Raw genomic sequence first — 19,031 nt, forward strand, 5'->3', positions numbered from 1 at the left:
TTTCACTACATGGATCTTTATAAGCGTGTCTGACTCTAAGAAGACTGCCTCATGAAAGGCACACTTTTTCCCTCTGTTGCCATGGAAACAGCACTGTGCTCATGTGTCAGGAACACACACACACACATAGGCATACTGTATGTTAATGTATTCTCAGAGAAATGCCTTTTATGCTTTCTCCTTCTGGTGTTCTTTATACTTCTAACAAGACACATTCAGAGCCAAAATCTTACTAATTCCTATCATCCTATTTTTACCTATTGCCTTCTTTATTTTGACATCAAAAACACTGATTTCAGGTTTTTCCTTAACAAAACCTTTCCTTAAAGTGAAATAATCTATTATTTTCACCTTGCAACGGCTTTTCTCTCACCCTTTAAATCAACATACTATAGACCTCAATATATTTAGTTTATTCATTAAATAAAAAGAAATACTGTTTCAGATTCTAGACTATTTTGATGGGTATAATGACACCTTTCCTTTATTCTATTTCTTTAAATAGTCTCTACTCAAACTATTGTTTTCAACTGGCAAAGTTGCAATCCTTGAGGAGAATGTTGATGAATCACAAGTTCGTGTGCATATAAGACTATCGTCGCTTGGTCAGTTTTCAGGGTAAGTTGTTGTTAGCCGCCTTCAGTCAACTCTGACTCATGGTGACCCCATGTATGCAGAGCACAAGTGCTCCTTAGGATCTTCAGGGCTGTGACTTTTCAAAAGCAGTCGCCAGACCTTCCTTCCTAGGTGCCTGTGGGTGGGTTTGAACCACCAACTTTTGACTCATAGCCAAGTGCTTAGCTGTTTGTGCCACCCGGAGACTCCTTTTCAATATACATAAACTTGAAAAGAAACCAGAAGAAAATCTGATGCAGAGAAGTAATTTATTTCAACAAGCATGGGCACCTACTATGTGCTGTATGTGACCCAGTTCCCCTCGAGACCTGATTCCAGCTGTGTGGAGAATCTCCCATCAACGGTTAACCTGGTGGATACAGCATGGTACCTGAGGAAGAACCTTGTACTGTCAGGAAACTGACTTCGAATTTCACCATCACCAGCTGTGGGCTTTCGCTTGAACTGAACTGGGCTGAAGAATCCTAACCTGTAAAATGAGCAATTCAGCTAGACTATGCCCCCCGGTCCCTTCAGCTTCAAAATGCCATATCTGAAATCCAGTTAAGGAACCAGGCCTGATGGGAGTTGTCTGAGTTTCTTAGGGCTGCTGTTATAAAATACAACAAATTGGGTCACTTATAAAAACAGAAATTTATAGAGTAACAGTTCTGGGGACTAGAAGTTCAAATCAGGGTATTGGCCATGTTGATTCCTTCTGAGGACTCTGAGAGGGAAAACTGTTTCTTGCTTGTCTTCTAGCTTCTGGGGGCTCCCAGCAATCCTCGGCATGCCTTGGTTTGTAGCTGCATCTGCCTCTATGGTCACATGGCTAGTCTTCCTCTATTGAACTTTCCAGGTCTGTTCTTCTCTCTCAAAGGTCCCCAAGTGGCACAAAGAGTTTGCGCTTGACTGCTAACCTAAAGAATGGCGGTTTGAACCACTGTGGTGCTGCAGAAGAAAGGCCTGGTGATCTGCTTCTGTAAAGATTACAGCCTAGAAAACCTTATGAAGCAGTTCCGCTCTGTAACACATGGGGTTCGCCATGAGTTGGAATCTACTCAAAGGCAAAGGGTTTGGTTTTTTATTTCTCCTCTTTTATAAGACACCACTTGGATGAGATTAGGACCCATCCTATGCCATTTTAAAAGACCCTATTTCCAAACAAGGTCATGTTCAATGGGTAACAGGGTCAGGACTTCAACATAGCTTTTGGGGGGGGGGGACACAATTCAATTTACAACAGAAGTGTATGCCTGATTAAGCAACTCTGGGCCCACAGTCCAGTGGGTACCTTGACCATGACATCTAGGGGAGGCCTGGCCCCCAATCAGTCTTCCCAGCCCTGAGATACCAGTCTCTACCCACTGCCTTGGCCCAGAAGATGAGACAGAGCTCCACCTGAGTTTCCCTTGTATACCTTACCTTCTCCTTCTACCTTCATCACATCTGTGCTTTGTCACTTCCCCGCTGTGACCAGCCAACTTGACAGATTCACTCATGGCAAGTTATCCAGTGGCTGCATTTGTCTTATTCAAGGCAACAATCTTTAATTGTAAAGTTATTTTTTGGGAGATATTAGATGCTGGTGAAATCTCAAATTCATTTACTACAACTTTCCCTCTCACACTGTTTGTTTCAGCCTCAAGGTCAATTCCTGAACTTGTGAGCTCCTAACTCCCTTGGGCCTTCTGCCAGCACTACTACTGCCTCGGCCCAGGCAGCACTCAGTTAACTCCTTCTGGCCTTACAGTCTCAGCACTCAGGAGGGGCTCAGTTAAGAACTGTTGAATAAATGCAAAGACCAAGATGGGAAGGAAAGTACTGTCTTCACCCAGAGATGAATAGTGGCAGGAATTTCAGGCCCTGGCACATTTCAATGGGGGGGACATTTTTGAACACGCGCGACTTGTCTTTCATCTCTACCTGCAGTGGTCACCTTGCTCTTGAGGACAGACACCGGCAGCAGAAAAAAATGATCTCTCCCAAATGTACCAGTTTGGCCCAAGACTATTTGTCAACAGTAAGGCGTTGGCTCACTATGAAACCTTTCTTCACATAAATTGGAAGCATTTTTCATTGCATTTGGGCAAACATGTTGGCAATAGCTGCCCTTCGTATCTGAGGCACAATGGAATAAATATTAGATTGAGATAGAAAAGCTGAGACTTGCCCCTTTCTCAAAATGAATCTTTAGCAGAACAAGGACTAGAATCCAATTTTCGCTGGTCAAGTCACTTTGCCTCTCTGGCCCTCAGTTTCTTCCTCTGTGGATGTAACTACCCCTTTCTGCCATTCCACTCCTTAATATACACTGGAACATTCTGGTTTAAATACAGCTTTTCTGGTGTCAATTATGCTCAAATCCCTCACACGTAAAAAAATATAGACGTGTGTCCGCTCAGTTGTCATCAGGTCAATTCTGACTCATGATGATCCCATATGTGCAGAGTAGGACTGCTCCATAGTGTTTTCCAGGCTATGACCTTTCAGAAGCAGGCTGCCAGGCCTCTCTTCCAAAGAACCGCTGGGCAAGTTCGAACTGCTAATCTTTGGGGTAGTAGTTGTACGTGTAACTGTTTGCGTCACCCAGGGACTGACTCCTAGAAGTGCATCAACAATTAATTAATACAAATATTTTTTATTTTTGGAGTTTATGATGTTTGTTATTTTGTCAACTTTTAAAAATTTATTATATTCTTTAGTGAGTCATTGGTGGGTCACTGGTAGAATTCTTGCCTTCTGTGCAGGAGACTCGGGTTTGATTCTCAGCCAATGCACCTCACACAGCCACCACCAACCTGTCAATGGAGGCTTGCGTGTTGCTGTGATACAGAACAGGTTTCAGCGGAGCTTCCAGACAAAGATGGACTAGGGAGAAAGGTCTGGTGAACTACTTCTGAAAATCAATCAGTGAAAGCCCTATGAATCACAATGAATTGATCTGCAAGTGACCTTGGGAGTAGCGAAGGACAGAGCAGTGTTTCATTCTGTTGTGCATGGCATCGCCATGAGTTTGGGGCCAACTTGATGGCATCTAACAATATTCTCTAAATAAATATTCACATTTCTATCTTTAAAAAAGCACTCACATATGAACTTTTCTTTAAATAATTGACTCACATAGTATATATTTTCTTGGGAATCAAAAAAGGCATTAATGCCATTTTTACTGTCCGGATTGATGCTGGCAGATGTACAGTCGCCCTACTTGTCCTATTTATCTGCCGGCAGAATGGACAGGTGACTGGGTAGATCACCCTCAGATCTCTGAACACTGGACCCAGCTTTAAAATATGCTTCCTCATCCTGTTTTCACCATGAAATCGATGTAAGCCAAAAAAATCATCTTAGTTTTTTCATGTGTGAAATAAAAACAGTACTTGTCTCTACTTATGTCCAAGGAATGTGGTGAAGGGCTACTGGAACCAGCTGACGTTGCCAGGCCAGTTCCACAGAGATGTCTGCCCTCAGGGCAGCACACAGGGCAGGCTTACCCTGGGTTTGTGGCACCCTCTTGCTGGATCCCACAGGAGGCTTTTAGAGTGAGGCACTGACTCATGGTGTTCTGTGGTCTGAGAAGACAGACTTGGTGTTACTTCTAGAACAGCGGCTTCCCATAGGACTGATTTCAATCCAGTCTGAACTGTAGCCAATGAGAAAAATAAGGACAAAAGTGGTATGTGTGTCTGTGTGAGAGTGTGTATGTGTGCATATTGTGGCCAGCTGTATTTTTCTTCTGAGATAACTTTGTCCTCATTTTTTTGTGTTAGTTTTATTTTAAAAATGAAGGCAATAGTCTATGGTAGTTATTTTTAAATATTCCTTATATAATGAAATATAAAATATGTCTCCTTCAACATTCTTTTTATATTTTTAAATTTTACTTGTCCATATGATTCCAAAGTTTACTTGGAAACACTGTGCTGAAGGACAACCCTGCTATTGTTTCCCAGATCTTCTGTGACTTGCTTTGTCAGTCAATGATTAACTTTCTTTGGCTAGCAGAGATAAAGCTAAGCTTCGGAAATTTACCTCACTTTTTAAGTGGAAGGGCACTAACATCTAGTAAACACATACTGTGTGCCAGGAACTGCTTTTAGTGCTTTCAAATACATTATTACATTAAATCCTCTCGATAACTCTGCGGCGTAGGAGGAACCTGAGGCTCAGAGAAGTCTAGTCACTTGACCATGTTCCCCTAGTACAGCAAAGTCTGGATCTGAATTCAGTTTGTCTGAGCCCAAAGTCCATAGTCTTTTAACTTCACTAGTCTAATTCCCAAAATAAAGCCGCAAGACACATTGTTTTAATCTGGGATATACTTTTGGTGTCAATTGAAAGCTGGTTGAGAAATGGCATTTTAACCTTGATAACTACAAAAAAAAAAAAAAAAAAGGAAGCATTAAAGCCTGCAGGGGAACAGGAATAGAGACAACAGAGACAATGCTGGATTGACCAGGACCAGTTAATCCATGACACCCAGGGCCTTCTTCCTGTCTTTTGAGTTTGTGGGGCATCTGAAGGGATCCCAAAGTCAGCAACCAAGTAAGACCAAATGCCTGAGTCACGCTGTGTTCCTGAGTGCATTCCAGAGCTAAGTGTAAAATGGTTTGTATTATCTCTTCTGTGGTGTCACCTACCCTTGATTCTCCCTCTATCCATAGGAATAATCGATGTTGCTGGGTTAAGTGACATAGAAACAAGTCATTTGTCCTCCAGAGCTATTACCAGCAATTGGCTTGTATTTTGTGATACATGCACCAGTGCTTATCTCTGTATCGGATAATATGCTTTGTTTGTGATTAAATTCTAGTCTGAAGATGACAAAGAAAAGGAAATGTTTAGAGATCAGTTCAAGGAAGGCCAAGTCTGGAAAAATGACCAAAAGCCCCAAAGCCTCAGGTTGCAAACCTTAGCTAAAAATGTAGAGTCCTGGCCCTCCTGTCTAAAAGTTTGTACTCAGTAGGTCTGGGGTGGGGTCTTGGATGCAACGTTTTAACAAACAAACCAGACGATTCCGAGCAGGCAAAAGAGCCAAGGAGCACCCATTAGGAAACGGTTCTAAGATATTCACACTTCATTCAAGGGGATATAGTAACTCACTGGCTAACCAAAACCAAACCAAACGCAGTGCTGTCGAGTCAATTCCGACCCATCGTGACCCTACAGGACAGGGTAGAACTGCCCCATAGAGTTTCCAAGGAGCGCATGGTGGATTCGAACTGCCGACCCTTTGGTTAGAAGCCATAGCACTTAACTGCTATGCCACCAGGGTTTCCAGTCACTGGCTAGATGGAGGCTTTTCCTTTATTATTTTTCTTTTTAGCTGTCAGAGATGAAGGACAGCCCTTTTTGACCCTACGTGCTGGAAGGGAATCACACAAGCCTCCAAATGTCCACTCATTTTCTTAATATGTTTCAATATTAAAAATGGGCCAAAAAGAAGAATACTCAGCTGTAGAGAATTCTGGAAGGTTGAGGTGGGGGAGGAATGATAACCAAGGAATCCTAATGATCCAAGGGAGACTGCCCTTGTTCATATCCTTCATAAGGACAAGTAATGTGCTGGGGGCTAAAGGCATGAAGGCCATAAATCTGGACTGAGCAGTAACATAAATTCAAAAGTCTTTTGGAGTTTCCAGACAGTTCTGTTTTCATCAAGTATACAAGTGAGCATATCTTTCAAATGCTGCCTGAAAGTGCCAACTCTCTGGCCAGCTGCCATGCTTCTCCAAGGTAATGTGCAGCATGTGCAGGGCTGTTTTCTTGATTGTTGATATAGAGCAGCCATTCTGGTTGATCAGCACCTGGGCCGAACTGAATGCCATCCAGAACTGTATGTCAGTGCCTCTTGGGCAAATTTCATCTGTGAGGTTTTTTTGGACCATGGTGGATTACAAAGGGTATACAAAGGGTGCTTGAGAAAGGAGAGCTAGGACCTGAGGAAGGTGGCAGGAGGAAGAGCAGGGAATATGGCTAAAAATACCCAGTGTGGGATCCCCCACTACTTGGGGAAACTAGGTCAAGGATGGCAAAGTTTCTATAGAGTCAAAAGTGAAGGATGAGTATTGGCTACCTGGAGCCCTGAGCTCAAAACAGATTTTGAGGTCCTGTTTTTTTTTTTATAGTCTCAGCAGTGATCAGTTACAATGATTGATGACTGATGTCTGGTAAGGGCTCAAGAAGGGGTGTGTGTGACACGCTTATCAGCCCTTCTGTAGGTGACATGTGGTTACATTTTGAACACTTTGGTCTTTTTTTTTTTAATTATTTTATTTTTGTTGTTGAGAATATACACAGCAGAACATATTCAACAATTTCTTCATGTACAATTTAGTGACATTGATTACATTCTTTGAGTTGTGTGACCCTCCTTTTCCGAATTGTTCTTCCCCGTTAACATAAGCTCACTGCCCCCTAAATTTCCTATCCAAACTTTCAAGTTGCTGTTGTCAATTTGATCCCATATAGCTAGTTCGTAAAAGAGCACAATGCTCAAGGCAGACATTCTTAGTTAAGCTAAACTATTGTTTGGTTTTAAGAAGAGTTCAGGGGATGTTTTTAGTTTAACGTTTTAAGATTTTCTCAGGACAATAGTTTTGGGGGTTCATCCAGCCTCCTTGGCTCTAGAAAGTCCGGAGTCCATGGGAATTTGAAATTCTGTTCTGCATTTTTTTTCCCTTTTGATCAGGATTCTTCTATAGAATCTTTTTTTTAAAAAACATTTGATTGTGGTTTAGGTGATACTTTACAGAGCAAATTAGTTTCCCATTCAACAACTTATACACAGCTTATTAATGATGTTGGTTGCTATGATGTGTCAGCACTCCCCCCACTTCTTCCTTGGGGTCCCCATTTCCATTCACTCAGCTTTACTCTTCGGCCTTTTGCTGACCTCTTCTTTCAGAAACACTTACCAGCTCCTGTTTTTCTCTTCATGAATATACATGGCTATCCACACGCTACTCGAATCAAAGATTTATAGTAGTTTAGGTAGAATCTCTCAGAGGTATCTGGGTTGATGAACAGTAAATGCCACTCAGCATATGTCTCTAAAAACTATGAAGAGGGAAATCCCTAAAAGTTGGCTTTCCCTGTGTAGTCACTTATTCTCTTCACAACAGATGTCCAACACATTGGGTTCTCCCATGCCTTGGAACCAACTGTCACCCTCAAATCCCCTGGAGTGGATCATGACTATGGCAGGATTTATGGCATCTGTCACTGGGCTTCACACAAAGACGTGGTAGATTAATATGAATTATGACTGTGTAACCACCAACACTTTCAGTCATTGCTGAGCTCTCTGGAAACATCTGCACCACTTGATGCAATTGTGTTCCCGGCTATGTCCCATTGAATGGGATGGGACATGGTGCTTCCTTATTTGCTTCCTTATTGCTCTGCTCCCTGGCTTTTTGCCATTTTTATAAAAATCAAGTTTCCCATTCTGCATCCCACTTTGGTGAGTGGCATCTGGGGTCTTAAACGCTAGCAAGCGGCCATCTAAGATGCATCAATTAGTTTCAACCCACCTGGAGCAAAGGAGAATGAAGAACACCAAAGACACAAGGTCAACATGAGCCCAAGAGGCAGAAAGGGCCACATAAACCAGTAACTACATTAGCCTGAGACTGGAAGAGCTAGATGGTGCCCAGCTACCACCAATGACTGCCCCAGCAGGGAACACAACAGAGAATCCCTGATGGAGCAGGAGAACAGTGGGGCAGACCTCAAATTCTCGTAAAAAGACCAGACTTAATGGTCTGACTAAGACTAGAGGGACCCCAGAGGTCATGGTCCCTGAACCTTCTGTTAGCCCAAGACTGGAACCATTCCCAAAGCCAACTCTTCAGACAGGGATTGGACTGTAAGACAGAAAATGATACTGGTAAGGAGTGAGCTTCTTGGCTCAAGTAGACACAATGAGACTATGTGGGCAGCTCCTGTCTGGAGGTGAGATGAGAAGGCAGAGAGGGACAGGAACAAGTTGAATGGACACGGGGAATACAGGGTGGAGAGGAGGAGTGTGCTGTCTCATTGGGGGAGAGCAGTTAGGAGTACATAGCAAGGTGTATATAAGTTTTTGTATGAGAGACTAACTTGATTTGTAAACTTTCACTTAAAGCACAATAAAAAAAAAATCAAGTTTCCTTAAATGTTTAATAAACTTGTCTTCAGAGAGATCCTCCTCCATTAGTTTCCAAAGGCTGCCATAACAAATTACCACAAAGTGGGTGGCTTAAAACAACAGAAATTTATTGTTTCACAGTTCTGGAGGCTAGATATCTGAATTCAGGGTGTCAGCAGGGCCATGCTCTCTCCAAAGGCTCTAGAGGAGGATCTGTTCTTATCTCTTCCAGCTTCTGTTAGCCCCAGGCATACCTTGGCTGGTGGCAAGCATAACTCCAATCTCTGCCTTGCCTTCTTTGTCATATGGTATTCTTCCTTGTTTGTCTCTACGACTCTTCTTATAGAAACACAATCATAAAGAGGTTAGGACCTACCCTAATGACCTCATCTTACCTAACTACATCTGCAATGATCCTATTTCCAAATAAGGTCACATTCACAAGTATGGGAGGTTTAGACTTGAACATATCCTCTTGGGAGACACAATTCAACTCATAACACTTACTTTCATAAAAAACAAAAACAAACCTGTTGCCATTGAGTCGATTCTGACTCATGGTGAACCCATGTGTGTCAGAGTAGAACTGTGCTCCATAGGATATCAATAGCTATGATCTTTCAAAAACAGATCACCAGGTCTTTCTTCTGAGGTGGATTCAAACCACCAACCTTTTAGTTAGTAGCTGAGCACTTAACCATTTGCACCAACCATGGGTTCAACTTGAACAAATCTTGATTCCTAGCAACTTTACCGCCCCCCGCCCACACAAAGCCCAGCTAATCAAGATATACTAAGATTTCAAGTATATAAAGAAAAATTCATGGAAAGATGACTGGTAAGATATATGTCAAAATATTTCCAGTAGTTGCCTCTGAGTGGTGGAATTTTAATGATTTTACTTACATTTTTATGCTTATCGTATAGTATTTGTAAAAGACTAAAAAGCACACAAAAAATTTAAAAACTGAAGGTTCATCATGGTAGAGAAAGACTGTCCTACAGATAAAACCAAAAACCAAACCCATTGTTGTCCAGTGAACCCCAACTTATAGTGACCCTACAGGACTAAGTGGAACTGCCCCACAGGGTTTTTGGGGAGCAGCTGGTGAATTCAAATGGCCAACCTTTTGGTTAGCAGCCGAGCTCTTAACCACTGCCCCTCCAGGGCTCCTGTCCTATAGATTGTTGTTGTTGTGTGCCATTGGGTCGATTCCGATTCACAGCAACCCCATAGATAAAAAAAATAGGCCTATCAAATTTTGACAAGTGACTTGGAAGTGGCTCTCAAAATTGCCCTAGCAGTTCCTAGTTCCTTTCTAGACCTCATTATTAAAAAAAAAAAAACCTCCCGGTTTGGTTTCAATTATTTGCAAGAATAGTTTTTTTTTTTTTGGATATTTTCATGTCTAAGTTTTTAAAAATGAGTCTATAATTTGGAGTTCAAGGAACTTGGATCAAGCCCTCCTGTTTCAACTGCCTCTCGTTTTTCACCATCCTTAGGTAAGCATCCCCTCAGAAAGGGACAGCTGCCTTAGGCTGGGCAATCAGGCTTGCCAGATTTCCACATGCTCTGTTGTTTATCATGGAGAATGGTAACATCCCACAGCAGTTAAGTCTTCACGGGCTGAGGACTCAGTATTGGTTCAAACTCACTGGAGTTAACCTGTTTTTTACTTCTGCTTTCCAGTGACTGCCAGCCAGATCAAAGGTAGTGATGAAGCAAGTTCAAGCCAAACAGTCCCCATCCCTAGAGATCCCCCAGAGATGCCCCCATTGGCTCTCTGCCTTTCACAGTTGCCATGTATGAGGAGAGAAGAGGAAATGTCAGTACTGGGCATACAGCCTCAACGTGGTGGCAAGTCAAATGGGCTCCCTTAGGTTACTGGAGTATTTTTTCTCATGTCCTTTATGCCAGTTCTCTCTTTTCTTCATCTACCCACCTCCCTTTACAGCATTCCCACCACCTTCCACCCCAATCACACATGTAAGCACACACACATGTATGTGCACACACACACACACACACAACCCCTCTACTACTACCTCATACAAATATGTCCATCAGAAGATCTCTTATTAACCCCACAAAATCTGTGTTTTGTCTTCCTACTATGTGGTTTTCCCCCATTTAAGGCTGAACCCCTTCCCTTTATCCTCACTATCCACCTGTTATCTCATTGCCTCCAGACGGGTTATGCTTCCAAGCCTCTACAAGCTTTGTGTTTGCTGAGAAGTTCCATGCGACGGAACAGTCAAAATGGCTGAGGGAAGTGGAGGGGTACAGGATCAAGACGACTTAGGGGATTTGTGACATTTGCCATTCCATGTGAAGCCTCAGGAGGTTCTCTGCTGACTTACTAGTGAGACAATGACTTAAGATTTGCCGTATTTTCATTCAGAAACAATGAGGACTTCTTAGTCAAACAAGGATATATCCTGGATGCAGCTTTGGTAGCGTGTGCTCTTCACTCATGTATTTTGGCAATAATTAATCTTCGCTCTGACCTAACAAATTGGTTCTGACCCCTGTAACTAAAGTCATGGGTATAGGCTGGTGTGGATCAACCTCAAATGTTTTCCTTATAGGGTAGCTTGACAATAGTGGCGTCTCTGGAGAGCCATCTGCCATCTGGTATATGTTTTTTTTTCTTCTGGCCACACTTTCTGATGAATCACCACAAGTACAAAGTGAAGGCAGCAATTATTCTTCTCTGGTCACTGCAATCACTGAAGAAGCTTCACCTGTGAGGTCTACGCCTGCTGGCACAGCTCAGAGACAGCCTTGCCAGAAAGAACAGTCCCTTAGTAAAAGGGTGTTTTGCATGCCAGAAATGTTGAGATACAATGCTAAAATGTTTTTGTCCTTTTGAAATCCTTGGGGGAAAGTTAGTAGGAATAGTTTGGTAGCAATAAAACCAAAGACCGTCTGATGAAGGGCCAATCTTTTCCTCGCTTTAAAAAACAAAACAGAAAGAACCAAAACTGCTACCCAATGCAACATGCAGTGTGAAATAGGTTTAATTTTAACTACTATTCAACAAACACTTACTGAAGGTCAACTATTTGTTCTAGGCTCTAAGGATGCAATGCTCTTTAAGATAAAATATTTGTTCTCAAAGAGCTCATTCTAGTAGGGGAGACAGAGACCGAAACAGAGATTAGAACCATGTGATAACGCTACACTGAAAATGTGTATGAGGTACAGCAGTGCTACAGAGGAGGAAGTAATGAACTCCTGAAGGGTTCTGGAAGAGTTTCTAGAGGAAAGAGGTGCCTGCAGTTCTGAAGGAAGAATAGGAGTTAACCTGGCAAACAAGGTGGAGAAAAAAAAAAGTTCATTCCAGGTAGATGGATTGCCATGGACAAAGGTATATACAACCAATCTGTACAGGGAAGGTTAGGAGTTGAAATGATTATAAGGGAATACTATGAACAGCTGTGTCATGGATTGAATTACGTCCCCCCAAAAATGTGTGTATTAGGCCATGTCTGGTTGCTCTCCATTTTGTGATTTTCCAATGTGTTATAAATCATAATCTCTGCCTGTGGTTAAAAAGGATTAGGGTGGGATGTAACACCCTTGCTCAGGCCACAGCCCTGATCCAATGTGCAGAGAGTTTCCGTGGGGTGTGGTCTGCACCACCTTTTATCCCTCAAGAGATAAAAGGAAAGGGAAGCAAGTAGAGAGTTGGGGACCTCATACCACCAAGAAAGCAGCACCAGGAGCACAGCGTGTGCTTTGGACCTGGAGTCCCTGCGCCTGAGAAGCTCCTCGACCAGGGGAAGATTGCGGACAAGGAACTTCCTCCAGAGCTGACAGACAGAGAAAGCTTTCCCCTGGAGCTGACGCCCTGAATCTGGACTTTAGCCTACTTTACTGTGAGGAAATAAATTTCTCTTTGTTAAAGCCATCCACTTGTGGTATTTCTGTCATAGCAGGACTAGAAAACTAAGATGAACTGTATGCCAAAAAATTCCTAGCAAGATACAAACTACCAAAGTGATTTACAAAAAGAAAGAAAATATAAATAGACCTATAACAATTAAGGAGATTGAATTATAAGTCCATTAATATAGTTTGGTAATTGTTGCTTTAAGCAGCCATCTTAAATCAGATAGGTGAAAAAAAGTTGCTCCCCCTCCCAAAAAAGGGACAGTTATACTGTCTTTTATATTTACCTATGTGGTTACCTTTACCAGTGCTCTTTATTTCTTCATATGGAGTTGAGTTACTGTCTAGTGTCCTTTCATTTTAGCCTGAAGGACTTTCTTTAGTATATTTTTGTAAAGCAGGACTCCTAGTGAAAAATTCTTTGAATGTTTATTTACCTGGGGATGTCTTAATTTCTCCCTCATTTTGGTTCATATAGAACTCTTGGTTGATAGTTTCTTCAACTATAAGAGCAAAGAATATGTCAACCTACTGCCTTCTGGCCTCCCTGTTTTCTGATGAGAAGTCAGCTGTTAATTTTATTGAGGATTCTTCATATGTGATGAATAATTTATGCCTTGCTGTTTTCAAGATTCTTTGTCTTGGCTTTTGACAGTTTGATTATGATGGGTTTAGGTGTGGATCTCTGAGTATATACTATTGGAGTTTGTTGAGCTTCTTGGATGTGTAAATCAATCTTTTTTTTTTTTTTAATCAAATTTGGGAAGTTTTTGACCATTATTTCTTCAAATATTATTTCTGCCCTTTATTTCTCTCCTCTCCCTCTAGGACTTCCATTATGCATATCTTGGCATGCTTGATGGTATCTCACAAGTCTCTGACGCTCTGTTCATTTTCTTTTTTTTATTCTTTCTTCTTTCTGCTTCTCAGTCTTGATTTTTCAATTGACCTGTCTTCAAGTTCATTGATTCTTCTGGCTGCTAAAATTTGCTTTTGAACTCCTCTAGTGAGCTTTTTATTTCAATTATTGTACTTTTCAACTCCAGAATTTCTATTTGATGCTATATATATATATATATATATATATATATATATATATATATCTCTTTAATGATATTCTGTATTTGGTGAGACATCATTTTGATACTCTCCTTTAGTTTTTTGTTTCCTTTTGTTCTTTGAATATATTTAAAATAATTGATTTAAAGTCTTTGGCTAGTAAGTCCAGGATCTGGGCTTCCTCAGAGATGGTTTCTATAGATTAGTTTTTCCTGTGTATGGGTCATACATCTTGTTTCCCTATATATCTTGTAATTTTTTGGTTGAAAACTGGAAATTTAAAATAATATGTGACAACTCTGGAAATCAGATTCTCTGCTTTCCCCGGGTTTGTTTTGTTGTTGTTGATTTGTTATTGTTACTATTTGTTTATATAGTGACTTTCCTGAACTAATTCTGTAAAGTCTGTATTCTTTGTCATGTGTGGCCACTGATGTCTCTGCTCAGTTAACCAAATGGTCAGATGATGATTGGGCCAAGACTTAGTTAAATGTCTGGAGCCAGTAAGTCTCCCAGTCTTTGCAGAGGGATTCTGTGTATGTTAGGGCATACCTTCAACACTCAGCCAGGCAGTAGACAACTCTGCCTTAGCCTTCACTTCTTGCTTGTGAAGAGTTTCAAGGATAAACACAGGTAAGAGCTTAGAGCGTTCTCCAGTCTTTCTTGGGCATACACATAGCTCTATGCATGCCTAGACTCCCAGGAACTTTTCCAAGCTCTTATGGACATATCATTTCCCAGCTTTTCCTTTTAAGCTTTTTTGATTAGCCTATTGTTTACCCCAACTGTCAACCACTACCTCAGGCAATAGCAAAATTTAAAAACACCTGTAAATGCTTTTATCAAATGCTCCTGAGAAAAAGGCTTTTCTCACTGGATGATCGCTGAGTCAGGTTAATAAAGACTGCCTTGCAAGTGGGGACTTCCAGAGAACCATCAGACATGTCAAATAATGACAATTCTCTGGGAATGAGATTTGTAGGAGTTCTCACAGCATTCTGCTAAACCTATTGACAATCACCATGATTGTGAGCTGTTGATTTTTATGGCTACCACAGAGCTGGGGGGAAGTTGGAATAAGGCAAGTTAAAATGTGACAAAGCTCACCGCTCTTAGCAAGATTCAGCCATTTTTCTTGAATAAATGCTTTCTGGACTGCTTTAGGAGCCCTGGTAGCACAGTGGTTAAGAGTTACGGCTGCTAACCCAAAGGTTGACAGTTCGAATCCACCAACTGCTTCTTGGAAACCCTATGTGGCAGTTCTACTCTGTCTTATAGGGTAACTATACGGCTTTGGTTAGTTTCCAGAGTTCTAAAAAAGTTGACTGTTTCCACTTTTGCCAGTTTTCTCATTGTTTTTATGGAGGCGATAATTTTTAGAGGTCCTTCTTCCAAAATTTTCATTGACATTACTCCAGTGAGTTCTTAATGGGGAAAAAGAGTGAGTTGTTTGAAAAGGTAGTGCTCTGGAGTTATACATTCTTAGAGGTGGAGCAGTTCCAAGTGATGACAGGGCCCAGGGTAAGGCCACGGGAATACACAGCAGGAGTGGAGTACAAGTGACAGTCACTGCTGTAGGTAAAGGTCAGGGAAGGCAAGGGATTTTGAGGCCAGTCCGAGGATAGGATGTTGTCTTAGTCATCTAGTGCTGCTATAACAGACATACCACAGGTAGACGGTTTAACAAAGTGAAGTTTATTCTCTCACAGTCCAGTAGGCTAGAAGTCCAAATTCAGGGTGCTGGCTCCAGGGGAAGGCTTTCTCTCTCTGTCGGCTCTGGAGGAAGGTCCTTGTGATGCATCAGTCTTCCCTTAGTCTGGGAGCACCTCAGCACAGGGACCTCAGGTCCAAAGGACGCGACACTGCTTTCTTGGTGGTATGAGGTCCCCAATTCTCTGCTCGCTTCCTTCTCCTTTTACCTCTTATAAGATAAACGATGGTGCAGGCCACACCCCAGGGAAACTCCTTTTACATTGGATCAGGGATGTGACCTGAGTAAGGGTGTTACATCCCACCCTAATCCTCTCTAACCATAGGCAGAGATTATTATTTATAACACATAGGAAAATTATAATCACAAAATGGAGGACAACTACATGATACTGGGAATCATGACCTAACCAAATTGACATATATTTTGGGGGGACACAATTTAATCCATGACAGATATCCACATGGATGTTGAAATCCTTCAGGATAATGAAAATACTTGGGGCAAGAAGGAGACTGAGCTAGGTGCCTAAGTCCTCCGTGACTGTAGAGGATACTTGAGGTTGATGGATGGTGGCAGTATCAATGTTTGAAATTTGGCAAATAAAAATTCCCCAATGCTAGGCAATAATTAGATATATTTTGAAGGTGGAATATGACCAAGAAATTTTAAATGATAATTATGATAAATACATGGAAATTGAGTAGCCCTGGTGGTGCAGTGGTGAAAGCACTCAGCTACTAACGAAAGGTCGGCAATTTGAACCTGCCAGCTGCTCCGCAGGAGAAAGATGTGGCAGTCTGCTTCCTTAAAGATTTACAGCCTTGGAAAATCTATGGGGGCAACTCTGTCCTATAGGGTCACTATGAGAGAGAATCAACTTGATGGCAATGCATTATGCGTTATACGCAAATTATATCAACATAAGAAAGGAGAGTTTTTGTCAATATAATTAATATTGTCTACTAGTAGGAACATTTCTTAAAACTGGCAAACTACGTTCACCCATGTTTGCATGGATCAGGAGGTGAAGGCAAGAACTGCAGCTCTTAACAGTGATACTTTCTCGTGGGATCATCCTGTCTTTATTCTTCAAGAAAGATCCTTTTCCTGGCACTTTATAATACCAGGTTTGAGCTCTTGTTTTATATCATATCAGAGCTCACAAATCTCTGATCCTGGAGATGCCCCACCACAAGGATACCCTGCATATTTTTAGACCAAGGTTAGTCAAAGCCTAGAGAATTCCAGGAAGCCTCACACTGCCTTTGACTTTAAAAAGTCACTCCTTTCTGTACACTCTGAGGGCACTGATCTTTATTTGGTGTTAGACACAGAATCGAGTATTCATTATGTAAAATTATCTTAATTGATCTTTTCGCAATTTATAATAGCCATGATCATCAATTCTGAAGCTGTAATGGTCTACGATACTAATGGGTGAAAAGTCTTATACACCAAAATGTTCTAAGTGGGCCATTATCAAGTTATGTTTGAGTATAAGTCAAGGTATCAAGATTTGGGGCTGGAAAACACATTCTTAATAAAATTGCTTAAAGCCACATTATTCTGGACAAGGAAAACCACTTTAGGTCCAGCTCTCATGGCTGTGAAAGTGAGACCCAGGGGGCCTGGGGTGAGTTCAGCTGTCTTTTCTCTAATTTTCTACATGTTCACACCAGGCTTGGAAGTAAATGGTATGAAGAATATGGAACAGGGAACCTTCGCCTGCCCATCAAGCTGTGGTTACTCCCTCTCTTGCTTATCATTATTAATCTCCTGGAAAGAGATTGTAATTGCCTTCTAGTACTCACTCATATGCACTCATCAACACACAGTGGCTTAGCTTCCAGCTCCATGACTCTAAAAAGATCAGCAACAATCGATGCTTTCCTGTCAAGAATGGTGTCTGTCTTCATCATTCTATCTGTTTGCTTCTTTCGACAGTGATGAATGATTAAATGAGTGAACATCTTTGAGAGTACTGAACTTCCTTCCCCAAATTTTCTCTATCCCCTCATAGGCTACCCTCTCCCCTATTTTCTCCTCCTACCACTCTGACTCCACCTCTTCCTTCCCTGGTTACTCTTCTTCAACCAGCCCCTTCGTGTTTCCTAGATGTCTACTCTAGGTCTCCTATTTTCTCGCTCTCCACCTTCTCCCCCTCAGTGATTGTACTGACTTCTACCTAATATCATCACTTAATGTGGTAACAACCTCAGCTGCATCTCCAGTTCCCACCTCGTGAGCACTGCTCCTCTCATTCTAACTGCCCACTGAGCATTGACACTGGGATATTTAACAAATATCTCCAACTCAACATACCCCAAACTGTATAAACTATTTCCCTAAAACCTCCACCTCTTCTAATCTTCCCCTTGACCGCACATCTGAGTTGTTAAATATTCTCACTCCATAGCAAAGCCATCATATATCTGACAAAGCCATTCCTGAATCTCTCTCCTCTCCATCCCCACTGCCTTCCTAGCTGTCTCTCTGACTGCAGGCACCCCAACACCTCTTCAATCTATCTTTCATATCACTGCCAGAACGACCTCTATAGTATACATATTTCATCAGTGTCTTCTCTTGTTAAAAAGCCTTAGGAGTTTCCCCAAGCTAGGGTGACTATGTCCCTGTTAGCATGGGACAGTGCCATTTTATGTCAGGTATTCTGGTATTCCATCTGGTTAGCATCCCTGTTCACTCTCAGAAGTGGCCCATTGGATGATGAATTTTATGGTCATCCTACCCATGACAAAATCCACTCTCTTTTACCTGGCTTACAACCTGGTAAAAGATCTAACTTTCTAGTTCCATCTTCTTCCACTCTGTCCACCTGCCGTTCCCCAAACATACCAGGCTATTGTACACCCCAGTGTCGCTGTCCATGCTGCTCTCTCTTCCTGAACACCTCTCCCCCCATTTTCCACTTGTCAACTCCTCCTTAACCTTCACTGCCAGCCAAAATAGCACCTCTTCTGTGAAAAATCATATCCTTTCCACCCCCATCCCTACCTGTCAGAGAAGGGAAGTATTTAGTCACACCTGGTATACAGTAAACCATATATCTCACTTTTAATCTGGTACAACACCCAGTACAGTGCAGGTCCTCAAAGCATTTTGAAAGAGAGTCTTTAAAGAAGCATGAATCTAGTATTTTCAGCTGGCTTTGATTAGAATTAAGAGATTTTATCTCCCATGCGGGATTTGCTAGAGAAAATCTAACATGTCAGAGCCAAGTCGATTTCTTCTTCATCTGTAGAGTAATAAGAATAATTGCTACCCATGTGAACTCAACAGGGTAGTAAAAACAATTCCTGCTGTTGAAATATAATGTCTTGACATAGAGTGAGATGAGCCTCCCCTCCCCTGTCATCTGTCCCCATGTCCTAGGGCCTGAGGAGGCCAGGGGTAAGAGGGCATTCTGAGATCTGGCAGATGGTTAAACGGAGAATGTACTTGTGGGAGGTTAGAATGATTTATACAATACAAATGAAACTAATTTGAAGACCAACCATTTACTGAGCATGAACACAGGTCAAGTGCTGTGCTAAGAATTTTACCTGTAGTTTCTTTTTCCTCCCAGTCTTACAAGATGAATATTACGATTCCCC

This window comes from Elephas maximus, chromosome 8 (assembly GCF_024166365.1).
Source record: "Elephas maximus indicus isolate mEleMax1 chromosome 8, mEleMax1 primary haplotype, whole genome shotgun sequence".
Taxonomy (NCBI): Eukaryota; Metazoa; Chordata; class Mammalia; order Proboscidea; family Elephantidae; genus Elephas; species Elephas maximus.